This window comes from Diadema setosum, unplaced genomic scaffold (genome assembly GCF_964275005.1).
Source record: "Diadema setosum unplaced genomic scaffold, eeDiaSeto1 scaffold_51, whole genome shotgun sequence".
In the NCBI taxonomy this organism is placed as follows: domain Eukaryota; kingdom Metazoa; phylum Echinodermata; class Echinoidea; order Diadematoida; family Diadematidae; genus Diadema; species Diadema setosum.
The window spans coordinates 91,728-101,519 of NW_027307677.1; the positions used below are offsets into that span (position 1 = coordinate 91,728).

General features: G+C 38.7%; 1 long non-coding RNA gene across 1 annotated transcript; it reads left to right on the forward strand.

The window, feature by feature from the left end:
* Positions 1 to 8,022: 8,022 nt before the first annotated feature.
* LOC140245883 (uncharacterized) lies at positions 8,023 to 9,351 on the forward strand. The gene is made up of 3 exons (XR_011902394.1): positions 8,023 to 8,045; positions 8,533 to 8,592; positions 9,193 to 9,351. It is a non-coding gene; the product is annotated as an uncharacterized lncRNA (long non-coding RNA).
* Positions 9,352 to 9,792: the final 441 nt, after the last annotated feature.

Genomic DNA, 9,792 nt, shown 5'->3' on the forward strand with positions numbered 1-9,792 from the left:
AGCACATAAAAATGGATCGGCTTTGAATGTAGATGAGGATGGTGTGGGAAAACGCGATAATTCACTGTTCATTAATGGTTTTAATCAAGGACAAAAATACTTTCACCGAATCGTAATGACAGCACAATGTAATGTCTATGGAAGTTCCTAAAAAGCTTCGTTGACGTTTTCTACAACACGGTGTTCAATACAACTCGGTTTGCGTGCATTGTCAATGCAAAAAACAGCGGTCAATCCTGATAACGCGATTTACCGCGGGGAGCTAAAACGAGGCCACGCTAGTTCGTCGGCGACATTTTTGCACTGAAACTTCGAATCGAAAAGGGAACAACGGCATTTGATAGAGCTGGATTTTCTCAATCACGTAGGTCAAGTTTTTTACGTGAATTTCAGTGTTAAATATTCTTATCAAGCAAATAAACATTAGGCGGTCGATGAGTAGTAGGTCCAACCCTACATAGGCTAGGTACTCCACAACGTAGATCCTTACGTTAGCTAGGTCAGAGTTCTTGTTCTACCGTAACGTTAGGCTCTACTACTGTACTAACTAGGCCTATTAAACGGTTACTATAAGCCGTTTAAGAGTAGAGACTGAGGCGCGAAAGCGCAAGTAGAAATTTAAAAAGGTATACTTCATGGTAATTCGAAGGAAGATGGATTCAATAAGTGAAATTATAACTCACTTTTGCTTGATAGAGTAAACAAGACACGTACAGATACCTCGGTGCACTCAGGCCATCGCCCGCGGCGGCGTGATACAAGAGCGTAGCTTAGGTGCAAAGTTAGCTAGCGGTAGCGTATCACATCAGCGAGCGCAGGGCTGATTCGTCCATGTCATGACGTCATAATTTTGGTCACCAAAATTTCTCCATCAGATCGGGTTCAGGTGGTCTAAAAAGGGCCTCAAAACACCATCTCTCAATCGTTCTAAAGACATTTTCACCTTCTGAAAGTTAACTATTCATATTCCTAGAGACTTAAGCTTTGCAGAAATATATAAATCACTTTGTTTATGAATACCGACATTTTTTTCTTGTTCACAATACTTTAAAACGTACGCGTATGCGCACGTTAAAATATTTACATGCTCAAATCGAGCTTAAAATTGTTTTGCACACGTTTCAGATCATTTTGAGTATTTTTTGTAAAATAAAAAAAAATGGACGGACGCGTACGCGCGTGCATATACGCACTCCCATCTCGTACGCAATGTAAATTTCACGTTTGTTTGTTTGTTTTTTTTTTTTGTGTTTTTACATGGATCGGATGTGTAAAATTTCAAGGAATAATCCTACCAAGTTTCAAGTCAATCCAACTCAATGTGACGTCACACGGGCCCGTCAAATTTGAAATTCCGCGCGCGCGTCAATGACGATATACAGTGTAGCTTTGCCAAAAACCGCCAATTTTGATTTTTTTCTCGTCAGGATGGACGGTGACCCCCCATTTTTGTCTCGCCCACCGGAGGTGAAGGCGAGACTAAGGGATCCAAATGGCGTCCGTCCGTCGTCCGTCACAAATGTTAAAGTTTACTTGCAAGACTCTCTTATGATGCATAACTTGGCAACTGTTACAGCAATGGCAGCCACACTTGGGTGATAGAAGCACTAGGGGTATCTTCATGTTATGGTGTTGTCGGAGGTCATGTGATGATGTCAAAGGTCATTTGAGGTCATAAGAGTATGTGCAAGACTCTCTTTTCTATGTTAAAGTTTACCTGCAAGACTCTCTTTTGACAAATAACTTCACATAAGTTGCTTGGATTACAACCTAACTTGGGTCATAGATGCACTGGGGGTACCTTCATGTTATGGTGCCGTTGGAGGTCACAGGATAAGGTCAAAGGTCATTTGAGGTCATACGTTAAAGTTTACTTGCAAGACTCTCTTATCACACGTAACTCAGCACATGTTGCTACAAAGGCAATCAAACTTGGCTGATAGTAGATGTCTCTTGGGAAGTTGAAGGTTACCACAAGGTCAAAGGTCACAGACAGGGGTCAACGAACTTTTATGGCCCAATGTTAAGTTTTTAGGGCGCATTTCGTTTATGGCTCATAACTTTTGATCCCTTTGTCTGTTTGTGATCAAACTTGGATGGAAGATGTCCCTTGGGGAGGTGAAGGTCGTCACAAGGTCAAAGTTCACATACAGGGGTCAACAAACTTTTAGGGCCCAATGTTATGTTTTCAGGGCGCGTTTTGATTGTGGCTCATAACTTTTGATCCCTATGTCCGTTTGTGACCAAACTTGGACGGTAGATGTCCCTTGGGGAGTTAAAGGTCATCACAAGGTCAAAGGTCACAAAAAGGGTCAACAAATTTTTAGGGCCCAATGTTAAGTTTTTATGGCGCATTTCGATTATAGCTCATTACTTTTGATCCCTTTGTCCGTTTGTGACCAAACTTGGATGGTAAATGTCCCTTGGGGTGTTGAAGGTCACCACAAGGTCAAAGGTCATAAGCAGGTCAATTAACTTATGGGAGTTATAAAAAATATTAATTCCTTGTACGCGAATGGGCGAGACACAATTTGGCACTTGCCTTGTGTTTATATATTCTGAAAGCTGATGATTTGTACATGTGATTTTATGGGTTGCGATGCTGGGAAAATGATTAACAGATATCAAACTTCTCAATGAAATAAAAAAAAGGCAAATTTTCAAAATAACGTCATTAAATTGCAAGTTCACTCAAGCGTATCTCACTTATCCTCTGAATTTCACCCAGATGTCAGTATGTTGTAGCTTATTAAATGTTCTTTCATAAGTGTATATAGAAATTTTGATTGGATGACGTCATCACCTCGTAAAAATGGTTTGAAAGTAACCTTGACAAATTTGACCAGTTTACGTATTATCTCTATGGCAGTGCAGTTTTTCTGGAAATAAAAATTTACATGACTATCTTTTTCGAGCACTAGCTCACTTATCCTTCGGTGAATTTCTCCCAGATTTTAATATGTTGTAGCTGAGACTTTGGGCTATTGTCACTTGTCCTACATTTTTTCATTGGACGTCGGGATTACGTCGAAGAAAGTGGATGAAATTGGCACTTGGCTTCGCTGTAGCGTCATTTTGCTTAATACACAGAGCCTATGGGGGATGAAATAGTTCAGCGGATAGCGTATCCGACTTTTAATCTAAAGGTCCCGGGTTCGGGGCTCAACCCTGCCAATTCTTTTGCTTATTTAAAAACACTTTTTTTCTTCTTTTTCTATAGTAAGTCTTATTCTCCCTTACTTTATCTTTTTCTGATTTTTTATGCTTTTCCTTCAAATTTCTATACAATATCTTAACTTTTTCTTTATTGTTCTTTCTTTCTTACTCTTTATGTGCAATAGATCAAAAACAATAAGTCATATCAACCCAATATTTTGCACATGTTTAGTTCATGTCACGAACATCGTATAATAAAATAACAACTACTTCCTCCGACACCATCGTGGGTAGGTATATTTGGGTCAATGGTCAAAAGTGTTTAATCCCCGTGAATACACGTCCTATCTTTCCGACATTATGCACACGTAAGACCCATGTTGCAAGAATCATTTCACAAAATAACATCTTTTAGCTCAGATGCCATCTTAGCTGTGTTAACCCTAACTTACCGGGGGGGGGGGGGGGGGGGTAATGCCAAAATTTGTCGCGCCCGGGCATACCGTTCCGAAGCCACGCCCCTTCAAAAAATTTTCGTCAACCCCAAAATTGCTCAAAAACGTGATTTTGTGTACAAAGTCAATACAAATTGTGTTTTTTCAATTAGTTCATATAAAGATTCATATTTTTAATTCAAATGGCTGAAATCAATCTATTTTAGTATAATTATGCTTCAAAAATGTGTATGACAAAGTCTGCTGAAAAAAAAACAACAAAAACAAATGTTCGAAAAACAACGAAATACATAAAAAATTGATAAAACAATAAAAAACATAAGAAATTAATTTTGATACTGAATTTTTTTTAACGCACAAATGTCCGAAATGTCCCTAGGAATATTTACACCAAAAATCAGCATTCTATAAGCTTTTGTTAGCCAATTCCAGAGGAAAACGAGTTTGTTTTTGCATATTATTTGCATAATTTATTAATGTAAAAAAGAAAATGCAAATTTTTTTGAAAATTTAACTTAAAAGTCTTGTAGATTACATCCGGCTTTATGTTCATGCAAAATTTTGCGGCGATCGCGCGATCAACGGCCGAGATCTGAAGGAATTCAAGCTCGCTATTAAATAGCCCAGGTAAGTTAGGGTTAAATGGGGTCACAGGTCAAATATACTTCATTCTGTGACCTCATTAGTGTATATGGTTTCACCGCCCTGTTTTACTCACACATGGGCTTCGATAGATGGATCATTTTGTAAAATAACAACGCTCTGGTCGGATGCCATTTTGGCTGTGCAAATAAGGTTTAAAGTAAAATATTCTTTATTTTGTATCTTGCTTACTAATGCTCGATCGGGGCCAGATTTTGTACATGTATGGGCCATGTTACCTAGATCATTTCATATAACAAAGACCTTTGACTCAGACGCCGTCTAGGCTGTGCGAGGTAGGCCCTATATAGGGTTAAGGGTCAAGACTGCTTTGTCCTATATCTTGATAATTACATGCCCTATCACTCCCATATTTTGCAACCACTTAGCCCATGGCATATGATCGTTTCGTGAAATAGCCACGTTCTAATCAGATGCCATCTCGGCTGTCTAAAGTAGAGTCAAGGATCAAACAAGTTTCGTGTTGTATTTTGGTAAATACAGTCAACTTCGGATACCTCGACGTCGGATAAGCCGAATATCACTTACCTCGGGGGCAAAGTGAAAGTCCCGATTGTTCCTATGGAGTTTCCGTGTATTAAAATTCTCATAAGCTCGAAGAAAATAACTCGAAGTTCGGTTACCTCGAAGTGAAATCTACTGTCCCGATCTTAATTAACTTATTGTTTTTCCCAGCATGGAGCTCGAATCGAAATTGCAAACATCACTCAGCATCTCTGATTAAGCGCGCGTGGACAGTGAAGAAGACATGTCACAAATCTTTTCACACTCGACTGTAAATATTCCCGACCAGAACAATCGCGCGCCCAAAGAAATACCCGGTACACAGCTGACAAGAAAAATCCCCAACACCTACCTACATACGTACACGGTATGCACATAGCACCCTTGCCAATGGAGTGCTTACGATAGCACTACGCTCTGCCCCATCATCTTCTTTTCTTTAACCACTGTGTTTTAATTCTTGATCATGATACAGCGTAGTCATACCGTGCGCGTAGATTTCTTAACCGTCGTGGCGCACCTGCGTAGGTGTTGACAGTTATAATATCTTTGGCATTAATCACGGTCCACTGTCCAAACATCAATCTCCTGCGTAGTGCCTTTTTTTAACCCTTTTTTTTTTTGCCTTTCACAAAGTATGTTTCATCTATTCCCCGAGAACGCAAGCACTGATTTTTTTTTTTTTTTTTTTTTTTTTGTCAGCAATGCGATTATGAAAATATTGTGGAATATGATGTGGAAGTATAGGCCGAGCATAATAAAGAATAGAATAGACAGGGCCCCACACTAACTTTTATCGGGCCACCAGTATCACTGATTTTTATTTTTTGGTGGTCGAATTTACTCGAAATTAAAATCTGGCGACACACAAAAAAAATGAAGAAAAACATTAGAAATGAAATTAAATGAAAAACGTGGGAGCATTTGCTGACATTTGTTAGCATCCGACATTTGTTTTAGCATTGTAAAGAGCCGAAAGTTACCGTTATTCATTTCTTATTGTAAAAGCAGTTATTATCCGACGTCTGTTAGCACCTTGAGGAGCCCCCAATATTACCGTTAATCATCTTGAAATGTAAAAGCAAACAACCGACATTCATTTTAGCATCTTACGGAGCTGAATGCTATCCTTATCCATTTCCAAACGTGAAAGCAAACATCCGCTATTTGTTTCAGCATCTAACTGAGTGGATTAATACCTTTAATCATTTTCAAATGTAAAAGCAACAATCTGTCATTTATTTTGGCATCGTACGAAGCAGAATACTACCGTTATTCATTTCAAACATGCGACATTTATTTTATCATTGTACGGAGCCGAATGTTACTGCTGTCCACTTCCGAAAGTGAAATGAATCATTCTGACAATTTTTTTATCATCGTACGGAGCCGAATGTTACTGTTTTTCATTTTTGAATGTCGAAGCTGACATCAGTCGTTTATTTTACCATCAAACGTAGCTGAACGTTACTGTTATTCATTTCGAAATGTTATAGCAAATATCCAATATTTTTTTAGCATATTATTATGGGGCAGAATGTTACTGCTATTCACTTCCAAACATGCCAAACGTAAAAGCAATCATTCGAGATGTATTTTAGCATCTTCCGGAGCTGAATGTTATTGCCATTTACTTTCAAACGTAAAAGCAAACATCCAGCATTTATTTTATCAACGCAAGGAGTTGAATGTTATTGTTACTCATTTCCGAACATCAAAGCAAACATCAAACATTAATTTTACCATTGAACGCAGCTGAATGTTACTGTTATTCATTTCGAAATTAAAAAGCAAACATCAGACAGTTATTTTAGCATCGCATGGAGCAGAATATTACTGCAACTTCCGAACATAAAAGCGATCATCGGACATTTATTTTAGCATCTTACGGAGCCAAAAGTTATTGCTATTTCCTTTCGAAAGTATAAGGAAACATCCGACACTTATCTAACCATCGTACGGAGTTGAATATTGTTTTTCATTTCCGAACGTCAAAGCAAATATTCGACATATATTTCAGCGTCTCCCGGAGCCGAATGTTATCCTTATTCATTTCCGAACGCAAAATCAAATATCTGACATTAGTTTTAGTACCATACGGAGCTGAGTCTTATCGTTTTTCATTTCCAAAAGTATGAGCAAACATCCGACATTTATTTTAGTATCTTACGGAGCCGATTGTTACCGCTGTTCATTTTCAAGAGTAAAGGCAAACATCCAACCTTTTTTTTTGGTGGCGCGATAGGGCCACCAAAATCTTAATTTCTGATATTTTGATTTCAATTTCGATTTTCATTCAATTAAAAGTCGATTCAATTCCAATTGACAAGCATGCAAACCATCGGTAGGCACTATAACAGATACCATGTTGAACATCGATAAACGTCGGATAAGTCGAAGAAAATTCGACGTACGTATGCGTACCTCGAATTTCGCGTACCTCGAATGGTATGGCCTGTACAAATAATTTCTTGGTATATCACAAAGAGTTATTATTAAAAATGCCCAATTCTTATATCTTGCAGCAAGTTAATAGAGTCCAGTCACTTCTACAATTCCAACATTAATCAGTCGTTGCTATTTTCCTTTGAGACCCAACAAAAGATATCGATCAACATAGTCATTGAGGTTTAAAATGGCTCTTTAGTTCAGTTGGCTTTTCATCTGTCGGCACATGCACAAAGACAAAATGGTGAGAGAAAAAAGAAAATAAGTCAAAAGTCACTAGAATATAGGGATAGTAGCATTTTCCAGGGGAACAGAATGCTCATTTCACTTCAATTCATTTTCGTATTTACCTTCTCTCTCTCTCTCTCTATCTCAGGGAAATAACAAATCTTTCTTTGACATTAATACAAAGTGTATACAACCTTGTATTTTGATTGCATCAAATCAAGAAGAACATACTGTACCCAAATGTTAATGGTCGTAATAGAATCATGGTATAAAGGTGTCTCACAGAAGTACCAAATATCATTGCGCCTGCATAGAAGCTAGGCTTTTAAAACCGTAGGGCTCAAACATTCATAGGTGTGGAAATGACGGTGAAGGATATGAATGTACCGATCGTCTATTAGGTGATTTCAGTCTCAAATGATATGATGGATAATAAAATTGAAACTTAAGTGCAAATTTATTTTCGCAAATGTTAGTTCAACCTCTGAAAAAAAAGAAAAATCGCGTCTACTCATTTTGTCCTACGTGTGCATATAGGTGCTGAAATGGAAAAGAAGCAAGATAACAACGGTTCCGCCAGAGAACCCAATGGTAAGAATGAAGAGGGCAATCGTACAATTGCAATCATATTCTTTTCTTGGTTTATTTTTAACATTTGTCCCATTCATTCTGTCATCCTGGATGTTGCCAGAGGCAGTGTGTCTTCAAGGTGTCAGTACACCTGTCTGTCCTTCGCCTAAAGAAAGAAAAAAAAAAAAAAAAAAAAACTACACTGTATACTTCTATAGGGCTTAGGTCACAACCCCCAAAATCAGACCGCTCGGTTGGTCGGCGAGTTTTTAGCCAGTTTCGATGGGACTCCGACCAGTGACTGACTGATCACCGACCAGGCATAGGATATCTTTAATGCAAATTTATTTTCACAAACGTTTCACTTCATTATTTAACCTGTTGATATCACAACCTCAAAAAACAGCAGCTTTTGTTGGAGAAAAAAAAAAGGTTAGTTCAAACTCTGAAAAAGAAAAAAGAAAAAAAAATCACGTCTACTCATTTTGTCGTATGTGTGCATATACAGGTGTAGGTGCTGAAATGGACAAGAACGAAGTTAACAACGGTTCTGCCATAGAACTCAACGGTAAGACTGGAGAGGGTAATTATACAATTGCAATCATTTTCTTTTCCATGTTTATTACCTACATTTGTCCCATTCATGCCATCATCCTGAATGTTGCTGGAGGCAGTGTGTCTTCGAGGTGTCAGTCTACCCGTCTTTCCGCTGCCAAAAGAAAGAAAAAAATATCAACTGCACTGTATACCTCTATATGGCTTTTGTCACAACCACTAAAATCAGTCTCCTCGGCAACCGGTCGGTAAATTTCTGAGCCAATTTCGATGAGACTCCGACTGGTGACCGACCAGGCACAACCGATTTTTAGGGCATCGATCGGTCGCCACTGAAGTTTTAACGCGAATTTCAAATTTCAGCGACAACAGACCAGTTTTCACTCGCTACCAAAAATATGCTCGGTGCCTGAGTGGCAACCGCCCAGAGCGGTCGCCATTGAGCGATTAAGGGAACAAAAATAATAAAGATAAACATGACAAAATCACAGAAGGAAACAAAGGGACCGGATGGGAAAGAGGAGCCAGGGAAATCTTGAAGAGGCAGAGGGAGGGGTAGAGGCAAGAAAACCCCACCAACTTCTTAACAGCTTCTCTCTGAAATTCTCAGCAGGAAGCCTATTATGCAGTAGAGGGCAAGATAACAACGGTTCCGACAGAGAACCCAATGGTAAGAATGAAGAGGGCAATCGTACAATTGCAATCATTTTCTTTTCTTGGTTTATTTTTAACATTTGTCCCATTCATTCTGTCATCCTGGATGTTGCCAGAGGCAGTGTGTCTTCAAGGTGTCAGTACACCTGTCTGTCCTTCGCCTATAAAGAAAGAAAGAAAAAAACAACTACACTGTATACTTCTATAGGGCTTATGTCACAACCCCCAAAATCAGACCGCTCGGTTGGTCGGCGAGTTTTTAGCCAGTTTCGATGGGACTCCGACCAGTGACTGACTGATCACCGACCAGGCATAGGATATCTTTAATGCAAATTTATTTTCACAAACGTTTCACTTCATTATTTAACCTGTTGATATCACAACCTCAAAAAACAGCAGCTTTTGTTGGAGAAAAAAAAAAAGCTTAGTTCAAACTCTGAAAAAGAAAAAAGAAAAAAAAATCACGTCTACTCATTTTGTCGTATGTGTGCATATACAGGTGTTGGTGCTGAAGTGGACAAGAACGAAGTTAACAACGGTTCTGCCATAGAACCCAATG